A 21,958-nucleotide genomic window follows, 5' to 3' on the forward strand; every position below is an offset into this window, starting at 1 on the left:
TTTCTTTCCTTCATCTGGAGCGATGATAGTCTCTGTGGGTTGGCAAAGATCAGTATCAGATATTGGAGGGTCTCTCTACAATGTCAGTGATCCTTTTATGGCAAGTTATCCTTGCTCTGTGGCTGTTTTGTCACAGACAAAGTGACATAAAATAGGCTGATTATGAGCAAGAATTTGAGCTTCATTGCATCTTTATTCCAAAATTTTGAAAATGTCTGATACCTGGTATGACTTGAGGCATTCCAGCAAGGAGAGTGTGAGCTCCAGAAGTACTTTTGGGAGCCCTGGGGATAAATGATTCTTGCTAGAGATGATTTAAATTTGCGCAGGGACGCAGAGCTCTACCAGAGGCAGGAAAAATGCCTTTTAGTTTTACGATACAAGGTACTTTTGAGAGCTCTCTTTAGCCCATCAGTTGCCATTTCTTTTGGTGGCACAAAATACTACAACACAGGACTGACTTTGAAAAGGAAAAAAGAAAAAAAATGTGTTATGCTTACTTAAAACCCTGATTTCATTTGCAGCTTTGTTTTTGATGGTGGCTACTACTAGGTAGAACTTGTAGATATTGCAAAAATGAGATGTTTGTGGAGTTCAGATCATAACCTTATGACTCAGGAATAAAATATTCTAAAGTAGGAATAGGTCGATGTTCTAAATACATTAGGAAAGATATTTTCAGAAGCTTGCTGTCATCTTTCCTTGTGAGCTTCTAGGGTGGAGAGTAGCTTTGTTCTGTATTTCTACATTGCCTGGCATATGGGGTTGCTATTTTCTGTCAGGAGCATCCAGATGCTACTGCAAAATAAATAAATAATGCTAGTGCTATGCTGACCGATGCATACATCTTCTTTGTTAGCTCCCCAATAACACTTGCTGCTTTAACATAACCAGTGCTTTAGGAACAACTCCCCCAAACACCTGAGCCTTCTCTTTCAGTGCTTAGCATTAAGTAGATAGTACCTTCTTGGCACAAACTGCTCAAAGTTATAATAGGACTCAATCAGGAAAGAGATTTTTAAATGAGATGTGCAGAGACAAACCTAAGACATGTTTTTCAGACAGCTAAACGCTGCATGCTATACTGGGGGAAAGCTTATAGGTTAGTGTAGAGATACCCAGTTAGAGATAGAGATACCTGAGTCGGGTTTAAATACATTGACGTGGGCACAAGAAGTCTAGCTGTGGTAAAACAGATTATTTTCTCTGCCGGAGAGACCGCCTCATTCAAGAACAACAGCAACAAAAAAAGGATACCTTCTTTTTATGGTAACAAGGCTTCAAGAAAATATTAAAAAACTAATTCAAAGCAGAACTCCTCGGATAAAAAATAATTTAAAAAAATCTCTATTTAGTGACCAAGAATGAGACAGTGAAGAGACTGCAGTGAAAAATACAAAAGACTTTCAGATATACCAAAACTACCAAAGACCTTTTTGTACCAAAATCGTATTTTCTGCTGTAATCCAAATGCCTCTGGACATCATCGGCTTCTCTTGGCCGGGGCCTGCCCAAGGTTCCTGGTTGAAGACCAGTCCCTGCTGGGCTGCCTCTCCTGGGGACAGTCAGGTGTGCACCGTCCCTCCATCGTCACAACACCTGTGCTCATAGCAAATGGGCAGGGGAAGAGGATAGCAGAGATGGTGACGGTGAGCATTTCTTTTTTATATAAACTGATAAAAAGATCTGTGTAAGAGGCCTAGCAGAAACCTCTGGGGGACAGTCTGGTCCAGTAAGTCTTAGAGTCTGTGGACAGTTTTCTTTGAAGTAGTGGTATCAAAGTAATATGAACAGTGCACGGTTTCTCTTTCATTTATTTTCTTTCACATGCTTTCATCTATGCTAATTTTATGCAAAGATATCTGTTAGCTGTAACAAATATTTATCTGCCACAGGAGCTGAGCCCGCTAGAGTACACAGAGGCATTTGTAAGCAGGCTTTTTAGAGAGTAGGTGTGTGGCTGCTCCATTCCTTCCCCTTTTTTTCAGCTAACCACCTTACATTACCCTCCTCAAAAGAACTGAGATTCCCCAAGTCTAATTCTGTGTATAGAACTATAATAGGCTTCAGTGGGAGATGTGCATGAAGCATCTGAAGGTGGCTGAGACCTCAGAAGGGTACATCCAATACTTAAAGCAGGTGATTTGTCTGAGCAAAGTATTCATATCCCTGGCCAACAAAACAGGCTTGTCCTGAACATCAGAGCACAAGCACAAAGTAATGCGTTGTTTATACAAGTAAGAGAACCTTAAAAAATAGCAGCAGGAGTCAGATGATGGTTTTCCCAAGCCTTTCATAGTTGTGCCTGGGAAATTTTGCATCCGCTCCAAAAGAAAACATGTAGACATTCTTTCTTTGGACACTGTAGCTCAATTATCTTCAAATAGCTCAGGTACATCCTGCTATGGTCATGTGGCATCAATGATACTTTTTAATTCATGAGGGAGGAGGAAGACTTGGAGAAAGCAGGTGATTCACCTTTCTGTTCTGTGAGAGCAGATCATAATTTCTGTCCCAATTCTTCTGACTCATCACTAGAAAAGGTGTTTAATACAATGAGTTACTAAACCCAGTTGTTAGTACTTTTCCAGTAAAATGAGATTAGTAGACTCCTGTAATGGCATAATTTATGTCAAATTATTAGACATTTTTAGCACCCAAAGGCCCCAGTAAGTCCTGAAGCTCATCTTTTTGCACTATGGCTAAACATCCTTAAAAATCCCATCACTGAGGCATGTATGTTTTGATCATCAAATTATGACATAAATGCAAATTTACTTATTGTATATATGTTTCAAATCTATGTATCACATACATATAATACATGCGCACACACAAGTAGACATTTAGGAAAGACTAAAGCAATTACAGGATATGGTGACTTAGAAGACAGTTTGGGGATTTTTTATTTGTCTGTTGGCTCAGGAAGTACACAAATCATAATTCAAGATGCTGTGACCCTCTGCTTGTGAAGTTTTTCTCTTGGAAAATTCATCACTGTGACTCAAGTCTTGCCTCAGGTCCACTCCTGTAAAAAATATGTACTATATTTTTTGGTGTCTATTGGAGGAATGGGCTGAAAGCTGAAGCAGGAGGGCTACGCTACAGACCATGTAGAGTGCAGGCAAAGGAAGGAGCATTCAGAGAATGACCACCATTTTTTAAGTTTATGAGGATATTAACTTCCTAAATATCAGAAGCCAAAGAATTTTGCCTGGTACATATGCAGTGCCAAGTAAAAACATGAAGTGAGGTAGTAGTTGGAGTGGGACAGTGATTACTTACTGGTTGGCTCCATATTCTTTTTGTGGCTTAAAAAGACATAGTTTGTCCCTTCTGGAGGATCTCTTTGGATAAGAAGAACTTCTCTTCTTGTTCTTTGTGTGGAGAGAGGAGCATTTGGTTCAGTCTAATAGCTTCACTGAACTGCTTAATCACGTAGTTGTCATTGTGTGGATTTTGGTAATGGAAAGTCTTCAATAAGGACTTTTCCAGCAGTCCTTTAACCTATATGTATGTATCTTTTATTGACGTGCACTGTCAGAGCAGAAACTCAGTGCACTCCCAGAGCAAAAGCCTAGAACAAACAGCACTTTCGGTTCCAAAATACTATTAAGAAAACCTTTCTTAGCTGGTGAAATATGTGATGGGCAGAAGTCATCAGTACATTTACTTTCAGAAACACCACACTATGAAAAAAAGAGATTCTGTGAGTAGTGCCACAGATGCCACTAAGAAGCCAAGAATCAGCTAAGTAATCAATCAATCAGCATTATTTTCACTATAGTTATTTAGTAACACCTCAAGTTGTTTCTTTTCATGAAAATTAGCATGCCAGTTCCAAGTTGTTTGTTCCATCCAGTGCAGAAATGTTTTTCCAAGGCTATGTGAAAGTAGCACTTCATGCTGTAAAATACAGTTCATGCATTACAGTGTTTTTCACTGAGTTTTTCACTGGATAACATTTGCAAAATACTTTAAAAATGAAACTCTAAAAGCTGAGTTTTTATTTCTATAAATATGCTATGGTTATTACCCATTTAGTTGTACTTTTTGTACAAGGTTTGGTCATAAAACCTCAAAACTTATAAAAAATGATATTGCAAAATACAATAAATTTTTCTTTCCCTTTTCTTTGCCAACAGCTGCCTATATGTTAGTGACCTATGCCTGTTTACACAAGTCAGAGCTTAATGCTTAATGCAGTAATGCAACCACAATAGGTACTTCCACAACTCCTTTTAAGCTCCTGTATAATTAACTTCCATGAATTAGTTAATGAATTAGCTTTCATTAACCTCTCCCCTCTACAGTTACAGAGATCACCTTCAAATGCAGAGAGGCAGCAGAGTAAGCTGGAGTTTACTAGGAGGAATTCTAGCAGATGTGAACTGACCTCATTAATAGCTGTAGAAGTTAACTTTGAAGGTTAACAAAGATTATTAAAGCTTGAACAGTAATGCAGATAATTTTTTTTCCTGTCACTTTCAGATGCCCGGCACTTGGGGCTTCATCTCATCCCACCATTCTTAGTCCATGGTCACAGTTGGATCCAGGATATATTTAAAACAATTCAGTTCCTATGCTTTATTGACTGCCACAGGTTGCAAATATCACTGCCAACATCTGTGCCAACCCTCCGCAGTATAGTTGTGTTTTTGATAACAGAAGCATCAGCACAGTAGCCTAAAGCAGCAGCGAGCACAAGCGAGAGGGAATGAGATGCAGAGGCTGTGCTGTACATTTAGGCCTAACATGATATGGAGCATTATCTGTTGGGATTGTCTGGAGCCAGGCAAGTGCAGCCCAGAGTTTTCCAGGGACAACTGTTCAGCAGACACAGGAGATGTGCCCTCTGCTGTGGACACCTCTGCTTCCACAGCAGGAACAATTTGTAATGACAGAACTTAGTACACACTCTCAGAACGCAGATTTTGCTTGAGAAGGAACTGTAGGATCAGTCTCAGCATAGCTAGAAGTAGCACGTCAAAAAGAAAAAAAAAGAGAAGAAAGATAAAAGAGAAAATTCTTCTTATTTCTGACCAATGCATAATGTGCTTGTACATTTTGGTATAAAACCTCTACAATTTTTGTGTATGTGAAGAGAGTGAAAGACAGACCTTCAGGGAGAAAGAGAACTTCACTGGTTTATAAAAATGTTTATTTTTCAAATATAATAACCATTAAGAAAAGACCCTTAGGATGGAGATGAGATTTCTCTGTAAAGACTCTTCATGCTTATAAGCAGTGACAAGAATTTTAAAAAATACTGGTGGCAGAAAGATCACTTAATTTGCAAATATAATAGTCTCTAAGGGAGAATTCTTACAGCCAAATACCTTACTCCCCTTGCCACTCATTACTTCGTGGATAGTGTAAGGGATATTCTAATGATGAAGACGGTAAGATGAGGAAACAGGTAACTAACCTAAAGTACCTTGAAAGTTATGTGTTGAAGACTTTGGCCTCCTGGAGAAACAGCATGATATCACCCAAGATATGATATAAACCATTTATAACCTTCCTTTTAAAGGGCTTCCAGACTCAAAGTTTCAGTTTTTGCATTTTGTTGCATAATGCTTCACTGTAAGAGAGAAACCGTCAAGAAAGGGAAAAGCAGAGAAAGCAGTAATTACCTCCCTTAGGGTTTTTTGTTTGTTAGCAACTTTCTTGGTCATTTCTACAAACTAAAATATTTCAAAGCAATAAAAAAATTTGAATTTCCATTCAAAACAGGAATAGAAAGTGTATTTTTAAAAATATTATTAAGCCTTCATCATATGCAGTTTGCTTTGAGTTTCAAACTGAGTAGTCCAGCTACGAGACAGATGAAGCCTCATGTTTCAACCATAGAGCGTAGTGACATATAAACATACAATTAGAACATCTAATATACTTTTGTGGCCAAGAAACAGTCTGTTTTCACTAATTTGCCAATAATATCTATTTAAACAGTTATTACATTTATAGCTAAATAACATATATTGTGCATGAATTTCCTTACTTAGTACTGAAATTTGTGACACGTGATGGAACATCTATTCTAATTTTGCTAGATAAAGTTAATAATGCCTAGTGACACTACATAAAAGTAAAATAAAAACTAATACAAAATGGAATTATTTTCAATTAGTTCACCTCTCAGTCTAGTATCCTGTGGAGAGACAATTTCATATCTCATCTCAATTTATGCTGAGTTTTACCATCTGAAGAAACATATTTAAATGGAATAGTTCTAAAAGAGCGATCACATTTTAATTACATTTTAATCCACCCACAGAGATGCTGCATTTTATTTATTCGATTAGCTGATGGCCATTCCTTTTGCGTACTCACAAATGCAAATGTTGCAGTAGCAAATTGAATATTATAGGGCAATATCAGTTATGCAAATCAAATTTGTATGTGTGTATGTATATATATATATATATAAAAATAAAAAATAAAACAAAAATTCTTCATTTATCTGTAGCCTGCACTCATTCTTCCTAAGAAGAATTTATCATTACTCTGGAACACATTTGTACATCCTATCTTTGCTAAGAGGGAAAGGGTCAAAACAAGGAGAAGTTCTAACTGCCAGTTGTCTCAGCTTCATACCAGAAATCATTTTTAATGAGCATGTTCACTTGTTTCAGGGCAATCCCCACAATATCACATTGCTCTGAGCAAGAACACCTGGGAGTCTTCAGTAAGGTTGTGTGTTGAGAACAAACCAAAAATAGGCCTGCAAAAGGTCCCATGATAAATTGCCAGCTACTGCGAGTCACCTTTGAAACATGAACTAGCGTTCTTTGTTATTGTTTCCATCATTTGTATGAGAAAGTTCAGTAAACTCAGCCGTAAAAATGTATGACCAGTTTGAATATGTACAAAAGAAGAGATTTTGTATGCTTCCTGATGCAGATGATGATGGAAACTAGAGGCAAATAAAATTCCAGATGCAAAAACCTACAGAGTTGCATTTAATGTGACCTGTGACTGTCCCCGTACCCATTTCTAACAAGGCAACAACATTGCAGTATGGTGTGCAGCATCAGCACAGAAATATAACATGGAGGAGATTTCCTATATTCATAAACACAAGCTGTTATACTAGGTACTGCTGGGAATTTGTCAGAAAAATCTCAACAAATGTTTCAAGATCTAATTCTGCTGTCCCTATAATGTAGGCTGAAGACCCCCAGTTGCCAGTTCACCCTTTAATTTGGGATCCTTTTAGATCCAGAAATCCAGCTTTAATCCCCCCCAAGGGTTCCCAGAGTCCATCACACAGTAGGTTCAGACAACGTAATAGTGGAAATGCCTAGTCCCTGTCTACAGGAGTCCTACTGCTGTTGTTATGACTCATATTAACTGGTGTTAGTGCAATGGCAGAAGATTTCCTGTACAATATTAGTAGCACTCCTTTGGTTTCACGAGGAATGAATTAGCCCTGAAACATGGACTTTCCTCGCAGGCCCTTCAGCAAGCACTCTTCTGTACTTCACTGCAGGAGTGAGGCAAGCCTGTTGCTGGAGCATAAGGCCTACCTGTTGTATTTCTCAGGAAAAATTAAAAACAATGGAATTTATCATTCCTACAAAGTAATATGTGTTTTATTATCATCTCTCAGTTAAACCAACACCAATTCTTCAAAAACAGAATAACACACCCACACCCACCCCCTTCCTGGTGACCTAGCTCATGTCCTAGCAGTGACAGAACTGTCCAAGGAAAGACTTGCTGTATAGTTACTGAACAGGATGTTGTACAGGAGAACGTTAAGCCACCTTAATATTAGGCACTGCCTCTGCTTCATCTCAGACTAAAGAAATCTTTGGGCAGATCTAGCAGAGAACCAAACAAGCATGATTTTCCACGTCCACGCTTCTAACTGAAGAAATGGAGTTTGGAGATGTTATCTCTCTTCTTCACAGACTCCAAACTTTGATGTAATACTGCAGTCTCTTCACATAAAAAGTGGCACAACAGTATAGATTCTTCAGAGCAATTTAGCGCAATCTTCTTCTTTGGTTACTGTACTATTTTCTGTTCAGTGATGAGTTCCCACTGGTTATTTTGAGTGTATTTCAATATTAATCTGTTTTATATAAGGTGAAGTATTATCTTCCCCAGAAGAACCAAGAACAGCAGCAAAGTTAGACTTGTTTGATACTGGGGAGAGAGAAGTCAAACTCAGATTCATTACATGAAATATATTACTACCCAATAATGTCTCACCGTCTCTTCATTTAGTCTGATGATCACAATTTAGTTACCCTTTTCCTTTGGTTTTATGAACAGCATATTGTTTCAAAGACAAACTGTTTAAAATGAGGTATTAAAGCAAAAATACAGCAGCCATGGGGAAAAAATTGCAATAAAACTAATATAAGTTAGAAAAAGCAAGAGTGAAAAAAACTTTGCTAGGGAATTCAATAGTAAGGATTAAAAACCTTTTAAGCTCAAAAATATTATTACATCTGAGATTGTTTTCTACAATCTTTAAGTCATTCATGTATTAAATTTTGGGGTGGAGATGTTAAGGGAAGCTATGCCCAAGAGAATTCTTTAGGTTGCTCTGGGAATTTAAGAGAGAACATCTGAACAACTCTGGGAGTCTAATGTTTTGTAATAAATGTAGCTGCTGAATTGTTCACCAGAAGAGCATACACTCTGATAAATAGTAAGGAAAAACTAAGGAAGTGACCAGAAGAATATTTTCTAGGAAGCCTGGAGAATGATGCTCAGAATTTCATTGTGTGAATTATCTGAGCTAGCGATAGCTGTTCTGGTCTCCTTGAGTAGTCTTAGGACAATGCACGCAACTGAATGCTTTTCTGCACTTTTGGGCTGTATGTTCTGTCCCCCTTGCTAAGAGGTGGATGATGTGTAGCAAATGCCACCCTGTCACATTTTTTAGCCAAATAGCTGCATTTTGAACAAGCAGCCTGTTCCACCACACCAGCAGGAGCTCAGCAGGAGAGGCTGCTGTGCACTGAAGCAAGGCACAATGGATCACACCGAGCATGGCAATGCTTCCCACCCTGTTCCTCCCAGCCCCTTGCAGACGGCTGGTGCATGAGCCATCAGCATCACGATGAGGTGAGCTATTGCCAGTCGGTCGCTCCGTGGTAACCTGCCAGAGCACCTGCAGGAATGCAGCAAGAGCCAGGAAGGGCTGCTTCACCGAGAGCTGTTGGCAGGTTGCATGTTACCCAAAGGAAAGCAACAACTTCCAGCCAGCTAGAATTGCTCACTTCTTTTTTACCCTCCTTCAACCACTCTCCAAAGGTATCTGATTACTACTACCTAGAGGGTCATCTGATAGTTCTTGGTAAAGAACTGGAGAAATGTCAGTCTCTGAAAGAGAAACCTCTTTTCACAAGTATTGAGAAATGCATAAAATCACAGAATAGTTGGGTTGGAAGGGGCCTCTAGAGGTCTTTGGTAAAACCCCCCTGCTCAGGCAGGGTCACCTAGAGCATGTTGCCCAGGTTTATGTCCAGGTGGCTTTTCATTATCTCCACAACCCTTTTGGGCAATCTGCTCCAATGTTTAACCACCTCCACAGTAAAGAAGTGAAGTTCAAGTGGAATTTCCTGTTTCAATTTGTGCTCACTGCCTCTCATCCTGTCACTGGGCATCACAGGGAAGAATCTGGCCTCATCTTATTTACACCCTTCCATCAGATATTTATAAACACTGATCAGATCCCCCTGAGCCATGTTGGGCATCTTGGTTGTCCACTAGTTGTTCTAAGACTTATGGTCATATCAACAGACATGGGCACCTTCAGAGGGCAGCTCTGCACATCTGAACTATTGGTCTCTGTGTCTACATCTTCGCTGCTAAAGGTTTTCCTCTAAGGGAGCAATGCTTGGTCCCCAGGTTGAACTGGAGTATGGAGTGGCCAGTGCCTGCACCCCTTGGGGCTGACTCTCACTAGGGCAGATGGACCATACCCACTCTGCATAGTCATTTCCCCACGTCTCCTCTGGGTGCCCCTCTGGCATTGAGACATAACCACTACATGGATTTCTTTTCAGCAGAAAGTGCCTGAAATATTTTCCAAGTCCTGTGGTCACTGAGCTGAGCACAACCACTAGGCACAAGGCCCTCGCCACCCTTGTATTAAGTACGAAAAAATAACCAGACAGAAGTAACAACAATTGCTCTCTATATAGAATGTTGTAACAGGAGAAGAAGTGCAGAGGAGGAAGCAGGTGCTGCCCTTGTTTCAGACCCCTATTTTAGAACAGCACCACAATGCCCAGCTTTGTTAAATGCAGCATTACTGCAAGCACAGTACCTCTTCATCACGTAAATATGAACTAGTGTCTCTGCTACTGATTAAAATACAGCCTTCCCACAAAATCATCAAGCTTATGCTTGATACTAAATAGATACATAAAAATATATACTTATTTAATGAGGAATTATTGTTTCTTTGCTTCTGTCCTTTGGCCCTGCACTACAATGATTTCCGCAATAGCAGCTGGAAGGTCTGTATTGCAATCCACTGGAAAGGTGCATTTATAGCATGATGCCAATGGTATGTGTGATCCTGCCTGGGCATGAAATGGGGATAGTCCAGTGTACAGTGCTTGCTGGGACAATATTAGAAGACTGTCGTGAGTGAATGGAGCCAAACTTGGTATGTTTTACACCTAGACCCTCTGCCCAGAGTAAACCTCAGGGTGAAATATTCTGTAAATATAGGCTTTCTTTTACTGGGAATCTAACTGGTTTGCTTCAGAACTGAGCTCAGGAAAACAAAACAAAATGAAAAAAAGGCCCTTCCCTCTAAAAAAATGATTTATATGTACTGTGACTGATGAGGAGGCCAAAGGTCCAGGCGTGGACTGAGGGGTTAAGTGATTTAACAGTTCAGCATAACCTCACACACCTCTTACCTTCAACCCCCTCTGAAGCCAAAAGGTTGTCCCACAGATTCAAGTGGAGGAAGGGTTTCAGGAGCAGGACCTCAGCCTACTGCAGGATCTAGCTCCGAATGCCACATTTTGTTTCATGGCCTAACAAATGATGTATACTAAAAGAATGATTAATTCTCACAATAAGGCAGGGAAACTTGGAATGGAAACCTAGCATCCTTGAATTGGGAGAAGCAGGACAGGTTAGCACATCTACTGAAAGAAGGAGAAATGTCTCCACCTGTGTGGATCCCTCGTAGTTCCTTGTAGGATAACTCATCCTGAGTGAGTATCCAAAATACAGAAACACAGTTCTCAGTTCTCTAACCCTTACTAACAACCACAACACTTCTGGTACTAAGAGCATGAAATGCATTGTCCCAGAACAGCAGACAGTAGAAGTGTGTCCCAGGACATGCTGACTCTGAGCCCCAGCATGTGCTAGAGACTGTGAAGTGCCTGAGAGCTTCAAAGAGGCTCAGGAAGGGGCACACAGTCCCTGGGGCGGTAGAAGAATGGGATTCCTGAGCCTGCATGATGCCGCTGCTCCGCTGGGATGATGGAGAGCTCCATGCACTCCCTAGGTGTCCTCATCAGTTTTTATCCAGAGACTGTTTTATGCAAAACGTGCAGGCATTTCTTAGAGCACCAACTACTGTATGTTCACCACTGAGCTACAAAACCAGCTCCACCGCACCATCCCCTCTGCCGGACCCCGGCCTCACACTACTACACCCGCAATAGGAGATTAGCCCAGCGCTGGGGCCAAACACTGGCGGTTGCCTACCAGCAAGAACGATTTGTGGTGGGTGAATCCTCAATGGATAGAGGCATTTTTCTCCATCTCTGAGTCAGGCACATAAGCTTCAAAAAGGGCATATTCTCTTTGTTTGTGGTTTTTTTATTGGGTAGGTGGCTTTCTGCGCAATACGTAAGTGGTTTTGGAGCACCGCTTCAAAGCACTTAACTGTCTTGCTATAAGTAGCATAAGGTTTCCTCCTGCAGCCAAACAACTAGGTAGTTATTTTATTCTGCTTCCAGGGCAAGGGTTGTTTTCTCCTTTTTTGTATTCCTAATTTAGATGAAGGTAAAACTCTCGACTGCTTCTTTCTTATACCATTTTCTTCTTTCTTAGAGCCAGTAAGAAGGAGATATTTTTTCCCCTCTCAGTGTGAGTCCCAGGGTCTGCTGTTCCAAATACATAGCAGCAAGAAAAATCAGCCTTGAAGAAGAAGCTGTGTACTTTGTACCAGAAGGTAAACATTTCAACACTAAGCTATGCAGCATCTATTTATGGTTTGCAAATTTAATTCACCAAATGATTCACCAAGACAAGTGTCTGGCCATTTTTCCCTTCAGGAAGAAAATACAATGATTTTATTGTAAAATCAAATACAAGAATTAAAAAAGACACAAAATAACATTCTAATTCAGATTAGCATCCTCATATAGACTAAGTATCTACAGTTTCAATTAGACTTTTTTTCTTTGATAAAAAATTGGGATTACTTGATCCATCTGCTATTTTATTTATTTTTAAATGTAATATAAGTAAAAGCTATCTATCTTAAATGAAATGAGGTAATGTACATCAATAATTTACTTTCAACAGCTATAATATTTAAAGGTAATCAGGCACTCCGCCATTTACTAGCCCTGACAAAGTGAATACAGTGTCAGGTATCACTGAAAGGGCTGGAGGATTAAGGCATCAACCCTACAGACTCTGACACACTTGCCAGTCAAGCTAGTCTCCAGGATATAGTTAAACCAGGTCATAACCCTTTGCTTGAAGTAAATGCATTTAAGTCTACTCATGCTTTGGATCAGTGTCTCTCTGGCTGCAGGGAAAGTGCAGCTCAGTATTGGAGGAAGAGTAATATATGTAATATATATTTATTTTCTTGATGCATAATTTAACAGGCAACTGGTAGTCTGTATAATTTGTCTATAAAACTGTAATTATCTATTCTGTAAGGTATCATGATAATTAAAGAATTAGATTGATGTGCTGTTTCAGTGAGGTTAGGAATTTCAGCAAGCAGGAAACCTTCAGGGATTCTTTTAGACCCTTCAGTGATATACAGGAAAGAAAACTTTTGCTTTAAATATTTGAATGACATTTTATTACAAAGAAAAGCTTTTTCTTCCCATATGCTGCTTTAAAGAGAGTCATAAAATCAGATCATGCTGCCACAGCACCACAATGTATTTTATTCATTTAATATCTATGATTTCTGCAATACTCCATGCATCCGAGAAAAAAAAGCAACATCAGCACCCTTTTCCCCCCTAATTTAACACCTTTTCATATTGGACTAACAAATGATATGTTCTGATTAGAAGCAATGCAGCTAAAGGAGGAGAAAAATGAAAGACCGAGTATTAAATCTGTCCTGTGCATCCAAGTCAATGTTGCTACCTCATGTAGCAAATGCAATTTTATTGGCATTATCTGCCCCGCTCTGTGATCTGTCATGCAGACCCACACGCTAGTTGACAAGTGTAAATTAGTCCCATTTAACATGCTTTGTCTTGGACCAACGAACCGGACAATAGCTGGGTTGTGTTAGGTGGAGAGAGCAGCCAGGTTGCTGACAGTTCTCGGTCGGTACTCCTGCAAGGAGGTCGCCTTTGCCTGGGCACCCAGTGGCTTTCTCAGGGGTGCAAACAGCCCTGTGAGAGCACATATGTTTTGCAGCAGTGCTGTATGCAAGGCAAACCATGGCCCACACAGTGCATTGCACAGGTAGAGCGAGTCTGAACGCCTCTAACTCCGGCGCAAAGGGGGCTGGGTGGTTCTTGCTTAGGCTAGGCTTACCTCAAGCTCATCTGTTTCATGATTATAATGTCCATATTTAATCCTAGAAAACCAGCTCTGCCCTCGAAGTGGCAGCTAGGTAAGCTTTTCTTCTCGCTGGGTTTCATGCTCCTCCTAGAATAAAGAAAATGATTTCTCTTTTTACTCTGGATCTAGTTTTATGTTTATCTCAGAGCTACAGTATCTTGTATGTAACGAGCGTACTTTGCTTCCCAGCAAACTGCAGTCTCCATGTGCGCTGCTAGAGCTGAAAGAAAGTATGGATAGTATCAGAAATGCTAGGAGGAGAAAACAGAGAGTAAGGGAACATTTGTTTTTATTCATTTCTTGTGGAAAATCAATAATGTCAGATTATGACAGAAAGTCCAGTGTTATGAACTAATAAAGCCCAGTCAGTTATTACATGACAGTTGCTGAAGGTAATTAATGTGCCTGGTACCTTCTCATCATATTTTAAACAAATGAGCCTATTAAACTCGTATAAGGAAACTTTTGCACACTGCAGGCTGATTAAAGTTTTATTGTGTTGCCACAAAGACCAGAAATGCCTTAAATGTCATTGTAAAAAATTACTGAAAGGGACTATAACCCCCTCAGTTTCACCTGGAAAGGTAAAGTAGCATTTAGCACCATCTGAAGCAAGCAGGTTCGGGAACTGCAGTACTTAAGCAGTCTTGTTTCCAGAGACTGTCTCCCAGATGGATTCTCAGCTGTCTAGTAAGGCAGCGGAACGCTACAGCCTTTCCCTCAGCGGAGGACCTAATTTTTCCCATCAGTGGAGGAATTAATTTGGGTATCTCCTAGGAGGAAAAGGGGCCAGGGTGAAGTAGTTTGTAGACAGGCAATACCTTTGAGATTCGTACCCTTTTGGTCAAATTCAGCTGAAATTAGCTGGCATGTCAAAAATTGCAAAGCAAGGCGCAACAAACAGATCACAGAAGCCCAACTGCCTTTGGAAAGCAGGCTATAAAGGCAAAATGGACCTGCTCAGCTTTTGTGCCTCCCTTATGTTCTTAAAAAAATGAACTCACAATGAACAGACAAAATGGCAAAAAAGACAGTAGGATGGCTGGTAGATAGTGGCTAGGAAAAAAAAACACAGAAATGATGATGAAAAAATAACAAAACATTAGCACTTACAATCATTCTTTAAAATCAGTAAAGCCAAATAACACTATTTTCAATGACAAGGGAGATAGAAGTAGAGATTTTAGGACAAAAAGAAATTGCTTGAATGTAGGCAAAGTTTGAAAGCCCAAGACACAACTACTGTGCTTCAACAGTCAGAAGAAAAGCTTCAAGATAAACAGAAGTAATGAGTCAAATTTATCTTTGGTGCATCTCTCAGATAATTCCATCAATCCCAGCAGAACCATATCCCTATACCAGGGATGTTGTCTTGTTGTGATATTAATGCACTATACAAACAGTCTCTGCCTTTGGGGTTCCACATTAGCAGCCCGATTTAGCCAGCAGCTTGCAAACATGCCTAATTGCACTCACCATTAGTCATGTTCTGAAGTCCTTCGCTGAGACTGGGCATGTTATGATTTTTAGTAACACGGCCATTGTGCTAATAGTAGATTGAGAAATACTATGTAGAATTAACAGCTGTTTTCAAATGTTTCCAAATTTGTAACTTGGTTCACATGTCGAGTAGTTATCAGATTGCTGTGCTGAGCAGAATCAGTGCAGCGTCCTTTAAATATCTGGACTGAGACAGCTACAGAAAATGATCAACAAATGGCACGAAGCAGATGTACAGTAGCTATAGAAACCACAGCTTACACAAAACAAATAAGCATGGACCATTACCTACAATTTGGTTCACGTTCCTTCAACTGCGTCATAACATCTGTTGTAAGGAACCTTGTAGGGAGAGCTGAGAAAATATGTTGAACACAAATACTGCTGAACGAAGAATAAAGCCATCTCAGACTTAATGGTGCTAAAAGAGTATTTAAATATACTAATAAAGAAACTAATGAGGGATGCTGTTGATGCCAAAGCAAAACACCAGAGAAAATTAGCTATAGCAACCTGCCTATGGAGCAACACGCATTACATCACATTGGCACAGGCTATAGCAGACAGGGTTGTAATTGCTTTAAACATCAATTAAAAAAGCAAACTGTTAAGAAGTTCACACTTCTTTATTACCTGATGACAGACAATTGTCACCCTTGAAGATTTGGGTTTTCGCTTCCGAAAATCTGCTGCTCACTTCAAAAGTAGTTTTGAAATAAGAGGATTTGAAATGAGGATTGTATTTCAGCCAACAGCAGCGACCGCAACCTTATTTGCCTCTCTCTGGTCCTCTGAGGGTCTACCAAGAGAATATCTGGCATGTTTCAAGCAAGAAAACCTGAGAAAACATAAGAAGGAGCTACAAAAGCAGACACTGGGAGTAATGAGGTATTATGTCTCTATCCTAAGGCAGACCTGAAGTACAAATAAAATACTTGCAGCTCACCTCTTCAGGATATCTTTGCTCTCATTGCAGACACAATGGGCTGATGCCCTGGAGAGCGCTTTGATGTCAATATAAGGCAAGATGCTGAGTTTAAAAGCAAGGTAAGTGCATGAGAAAGTCAAGGCAAAAATGATTCGGGAGCCAATTCTGTGGATGGTTGTGAGGCTTTGCCTGCAGATAGGGCCATAGCCCTTCTCCAGCACAAGCAGGGTGAACAGGGAGGGAGCAGCCGGTCGTCAGCAGCAACACTGAGCTCCTGGTATGGGACTGCTCTAATTAGTCCCTGAATAAGCATGTTGCACTTATATTTGGTAAAGCAGTTTTGCTGACTCTCTGCCATTAACCACAGTCAACTTCTGTTAACATATGTGACCAGTTTTTAAAAGGACCCTTTACAGGGGATCAAAAAGGAAGACTGGAGGGAAGAGCAGACATATACACTCTAAATCCTGGAGTCTTCCTGCATAAATGAGCAAAATAAGAAATGAATATCAGGGGATTTAACTAGTATCATATTAAAGTATATCAAATAGATTGCTCCACTGCACTCTTCTGCAAATCCTGTACTAAGTTTCCCCTAGAAGTCAATCATCAAATCCCAAGTGTTTATTCAAAGGCCGATGTCCGATTTCAGACTATGCCATTTTAGTTTGTAATGCTTCCAGGTTTATGATGGATAATACTAATTTTCATTTCATTTTCCATGGCTTCACTGTAGTGATACTCAGCTAAAGTGTCTCATGATAGTATCCACAGGTTCCACTGCACCACCAGGTGATAGACAAATATATAGGACAGAAACAATCCTTGTTCTCAAGACATCACTGTCTTAATAGACAAGAGAAAAGGACTGCAGAAAGGAAAGCCTACTAAGCATTTTTTACCGACAGAAGACTGACATGCAGGGAGATCAAGACTTCAAAATGCAAAATCAATAGGTATACTTACATGAGTACTCCTGCTCTTGCTAGCTCCAGAAAGTATGCCCTCAGTAGGTCAATAGTCCATAATACAAGAGTAAAAAATATATATATACGTGTGTGTATATATACAATATACAATATATATATACACGTATATATATAGATGGCTTTTCAGGATTTGAGACTAAGAGATTTTCCCAAAGCTGTGTCAAAGCTTAGGATTCCCCAGATCATTTCACAGCAATACTGGGAGCAGAGAGGTGAGAGTGACCACTCAGCATAATGCTCTGCAACTGTGCAAGATGCTGATAAAAGAAATTATCACCTTCACAGAGCAAGGTACCTCTTTCTCTTAGAATCATCATCTTTAGTAATAGTTACCAACCTGTCTTTTTGCCCAGTGGAATATTTGGGAATAACCACCTCAAATTGAACACAGAGATTTGATTGGTATGAGGAAAGCAGGAGTCTGTCAGATTAGAAGCATGGCATGTGGGCATTTCTCTGTTTTCCTAAAGATAATTGAATAATAATCCTCAAGTAATTCATTCAATGCATTTAATGCTATTTTTCCCATAAATTATTCATTTTTCATTACTTTCACAGCTTATACAAGGAAAATTTCCCCAAAATGTTTAAATAAAATATTTGTAATAGAGTTCCTTTCATTATTCATTGAGCTCTAACTTGCACTTTCTTTTTCATAAATGCTACAGTTCAAAAGAGCTTGAGAGGAAGTGAGACACTCATATAACGGACACAGAATGGAAAGGAGGAAAAAAACCCAGAAGTGTTTCACATTCTACTGTTTGGAAGGTAGCACTCTGAAGAGGAACAACATGAGTTTCCTTGTGAACAAATAACCACTTAGGATTTGCCATAGGAAGGAACTTCTGATCCATCCCTCTTAAAGAAAGCATCAAGCACTCTCGGCTAACCTTCATAAGTTTTGTGATACTTATTTCTTTTCCGAGGAGCCCTAGTGACAGAATCAAGAAGCTGCATGAAAATTTAGTTCATAACTTTTTTAAAAAGTGAGTTTCTAGCCTGCAAGCCAACTGAAAAAAAAAATGAGATCACCAAAATGATAACCCTGCAGAAGTCAGCATATCTTAAAGGAACGCAGAACATAGAACTATTCTTTAAATCAAAGGGATTTTAAACCAATATTGTGATTTCTAGGGACTGGCTGCTTTTTCAGTTTAACAAACAGTCCCCAATGTTTGTGTGCAAACAGAGTGCTCCTCAAGCCAAGGACCTGGAGCACGTGCCGTAGGGGCTGCACCTACTAGAAACAGGTTAAATGAAAATTAACAGAACCTGTAATGCAGACAGGAGGCAATGGCACAGTACACCAACAGAGACTGACGGAAAACACCCTGAGGTCCGCCACTAGAGAGGCAAAAGCAAACAGCCCTGCTCCATGACAGGGAGTTACATGTGACTCACCTGCAGAACAGGACACGATGAACCGTTGGCTTTCTATTCCATTTAAAATTATTTGGCACTGTTTTTGTACCAGCTTCTGTTCATTTATGGTGAGTGGCTGGAAAAGGTCACTTCTACATTGTAAAGGACGGGGAAGCATTTGAATGCAGTCTATCACCAGAATTTAACGAGGGGCTCCAGTCTCAGTATGTGCTTGTAACATGTCACAGCAACGGTAATAAAAAGCATATGTATTATTTTTTTTCTTCTTCCCTTGATAGATAAAGGAGTTAAAAATGGGATAGATAAGCTAACAGGAGGAAGGGGAAGGAGGAGGAAAGTTAATAGCTCATCCCATGTTTTCCATTCTGTAAGTAACAAGGTGTCATTTTCAAGATATCTTGTCTCTGGTTATCTGAGCGTATGTGCTGTATCACTGACCTGCTGGGAATTTAACAAGCAAAATCCAAGTTTAAACTGAAGCTCTAGGCCCAATTTCCATATTTCCCAAGGGTGGACTGTCAGCTCTTACACTATATAATATTTTCACATTACAAGTGTTGTATTAGGCCTAATGCGTATTGCCTGCCTGACATCTACTTAATTGGAGTTGACTAGAGATTTCCACATGCAAATCTGTGGTGGGTAAGTAAAAGATAGAGGAAAATGATATTAAAAACAAACAGAAAATTGCTTATACTATATTTCATATTATTTATTATGGACCACTAAAATGTGCCAGGAGACAAAACTGGTTGGGCAATCCTATACATGAATGTCCAGAACAGGAATGACAGAATAGTTGGGGTAGGAAGGTGCCTCTGGAGATCATCTAGTCCAATCATCCTGCTCAATGCAGGGTCAACTACAGCAGGTTGCCCAGAACCATGTGCCACTGCATTTTGAATATCTGCAAGGATGGAGACTTCACAACCTGTCTGGGCAACTTGCTGTAGTTCAAACACCCTCACAGTAACAGGTTTTTCCTTACATTTAAAAGGAATTTCTTGCATTTCAGTTTGTGCCCATTGCCTCTTGTCCCATCCCTGGGCACCACTGAGAAGAGTCTGGCCCTGTCTTTCTTACTCCTCCATGTCAGGTATTTATACACTTTGAGAAGATCTACCCTGAGTCTTCTCTTCTCCAGCCTTTCCAGCTTTCTCAGCCTCTCCCCATATGACAGATGCTTCTGTCCCTTCATCGTGTTTGAAGCCTTTCACTAGACTCTCTCCAGTACATCCATGTCTCTCTAGTACTGGGGAGCCCATGACTGGACCCAGCACTCCGGATGGGTCTCACCAGGGCTGAGCAGAGAGGAAGGATCACTTCCTGTCATCTGCTGGCAACACGCTGCCTCATGCGGCCCAGGAGGCTGTTGGCCGCCTTTGCCACAAAGGCTCGTTGCTGGCCCATGGTCAGCTGGTTGTCCACCAAGATCCCCAGGGCCTGCTCTGCCAAGCTGCTCTCCAGCTGGTTGGCGCCCAGCCTGTCCTGGTGCCGGGGGTTACTCCTCCCTGGGGGCAGGACATGGCATTTCCCTTGGTGGAGCTCCATGAGGTTCTTCTCTGGTCATTTCTCCAGCCTGTTGAGGTCTCTCTGAATGGCAATGCAACTTTCTGGTATACCAGCTGCTTCTCCCAGTTTTGTATTGGCAACCTTGCTGAGGGTGCATTTGGCCCCATCATGCAGGTCGTTAATGAAGATGTGAAACAGTACTGGTTCCAGTATCTCCCCTGGTATTGATGCTAATGGCTGGCCTGCAGCTGGACTTTGTGGCACTGATCACAACTGGCCTTGTTTCAGTGGCAAGTATGTGATTAACACAGGTGCATAGACTCTTTTGAGAGCTGGAAGAATTGCTTTCTTTCCTGTGAAAATATTTGAGATCTCAAATGCAGTTCTAGTTTGTGGCAAGGCTAAACTAAAAGGCAGATTCTTAAGACATCAGGCCTGTAAATCCAACTTAGGTTTTCAGTGAGAATGTAGAGTGTAAGTACTTCTGTGGATCTGGTGTCAATGTCTTACAATATTTTCCCAAACAGGCTGAAAGGGAAAACCAGCCCAGTCCTTGCTGGGCTCCTAGGATGTGGGAGATCCACGCCCAAGATCCTACTCTACTTCACTCATAGGAAATTACTTTACACTTTGATGCAGGCTCCTGCTGCAGCTGTTTCAGTTCTGGGGGAAGAGCTCCTCAAGGTTCTTCTACACCTGCTCTTTATTTCTTATTTTTAGCCAAAAACTTGGCCACCAGAAACAGGTGCTATCAAAATAACTGTTTTTAAAAATCAAATAAAAAGGAACAGATAAACATTAAAAAAGCCAAATTTCCTCAGGTTGTGTGAGATAGAAGGGATCTACTTAATGAAAATAAAATCTGCTTTTCTCCTCAGAGGGTGAGGTTTTCTTAGGAGAACATCATCCAGCATGCCAGCTGTGCTAGAGATAGCAGCTATTATCACTGTCATGAAATATTTTTGTCTTGCTAGCTCCTGACAGTGAGTTTGGCAGAGAAAAAAAAGTGGTTAATGGGCAGAGAAAGACAAATTTATTTTAAAAAATTGCTTGTCAAAAATCAAACAAAACAGAGGAAGAAAGCTTCATTTTCATGACAATAGTTCTTTTAAAATACAACCATGTAAAAATATGAAAGTGAATATAAAATACCAAAAGTAAATTACTTGTCTCCAAGCAGTTCTCTATGCCAGTTAGTCCTGTGTAGGAAACTGGAAAGTCAGTTTATTTATACACAGTGATAATTATTTCTTATCCATTCAAATCCAAGTTCTGTTTAAATCACTTATCTGAGGTTCAAGGCTCTGTTTCTTAATCCTTTCCTCCTAAGCCCCGTGTTTCCTGAGGTTCTTAATCGACATTGCTTTAAAAGTTGATTTTGTAATGGCATTCATTATCTGTACTTTTAACACCTTTAGCGATCATTTTGCAGAAAAATGTGGAAAAGTTGGTCTACCAAAAAGGATTTTCACAATGTAAAGTTATTTTTCATATAGCCTACTATAGACTTTCATGCCTTTGATTTCATTGTTTTTGCACTCTTAATGCTTCTCATATTAGTAGAGAAACTAGTAATTCAATCCACTGTTAACAATGTGTTACCTTAGAGCTAATTTAAATTAGCCTACAAAGGGAATCACACAGACTCCTTTTACCTCCACTTCAATTTTTTAAAGCAGAAGTTGCCAGCTCTGCAGGTTTAGGGTCTGATCTTACCAATTGCTCCATGCTCGGTTACCTTTGTAGGTTCTGCTGATGACAAGAACGCATATACAGATACTCAGGGAAAGCACAAAAGAGGGAAGAATAGATTTCACATAACTCTAGACTCAGCTCAGACTTTTCAGCCTTTTGAAGGAAAACATTGATATTTTTCAGACTA

General features: G+C 40.0%; 1 protein-coding gene across 7 annotated transcripts in view; it reads left to right on the plus strand.

Moving 5' to 3' along the window:
• The window catches only part of TPBG (trophoblast glycoprotein), a 37,108-nt gene extending 15,549 nt beyond the window's left edge, over positions 1 to 21,559 (plus strand). For 4 of the 7 annotated variants that reach the window (XR_010388259.1, XR_010388261.1, XR_010388263.1 and 1 more), the window contains 4 exons: positions 12,052 to 12,172; positions 16,013 to 16,152; positions 16,241 to 16,311; positions 17,850 to 21,559. The gene's annotated coding sequence lies outside the window, so the exon portion shown is untranslated. Of the gene's footprint in view, positions 1 to 1,355; positions 1,650 to 4,491; positions 6,371 to 12,051; positions 12,173 to 16,012; positions 16,153 to 16,240; positions 16,312 to 17,849 lie in introns of those variants that run through there. The other 3 variants (XR_010388260.1, XR_010388262.1, XR_010388265.1) reach the window with 3 other exon arrangements.
• The last annotated feature ends 399 nt before the right edge of the window (positions 21,560 to 21,958 follow it).

The sequence above is a fragment of the Dromaius novaehollandiae genome, chromosome 3, assembly GCF_036370855.1.
Source record: "Dromaius novaehollandiae isolate bDroNov1 chromosome 3, bDroNov1.hap1, whole genome shotgun sequence".
Taxonomy (NCBI): domain Eukaryota; kingdom Metazoa; phylum Chordata; class Aves; order Casuariiformes; family Dromaiidae; genus Dromaius; species Dromaius novaehollandiae.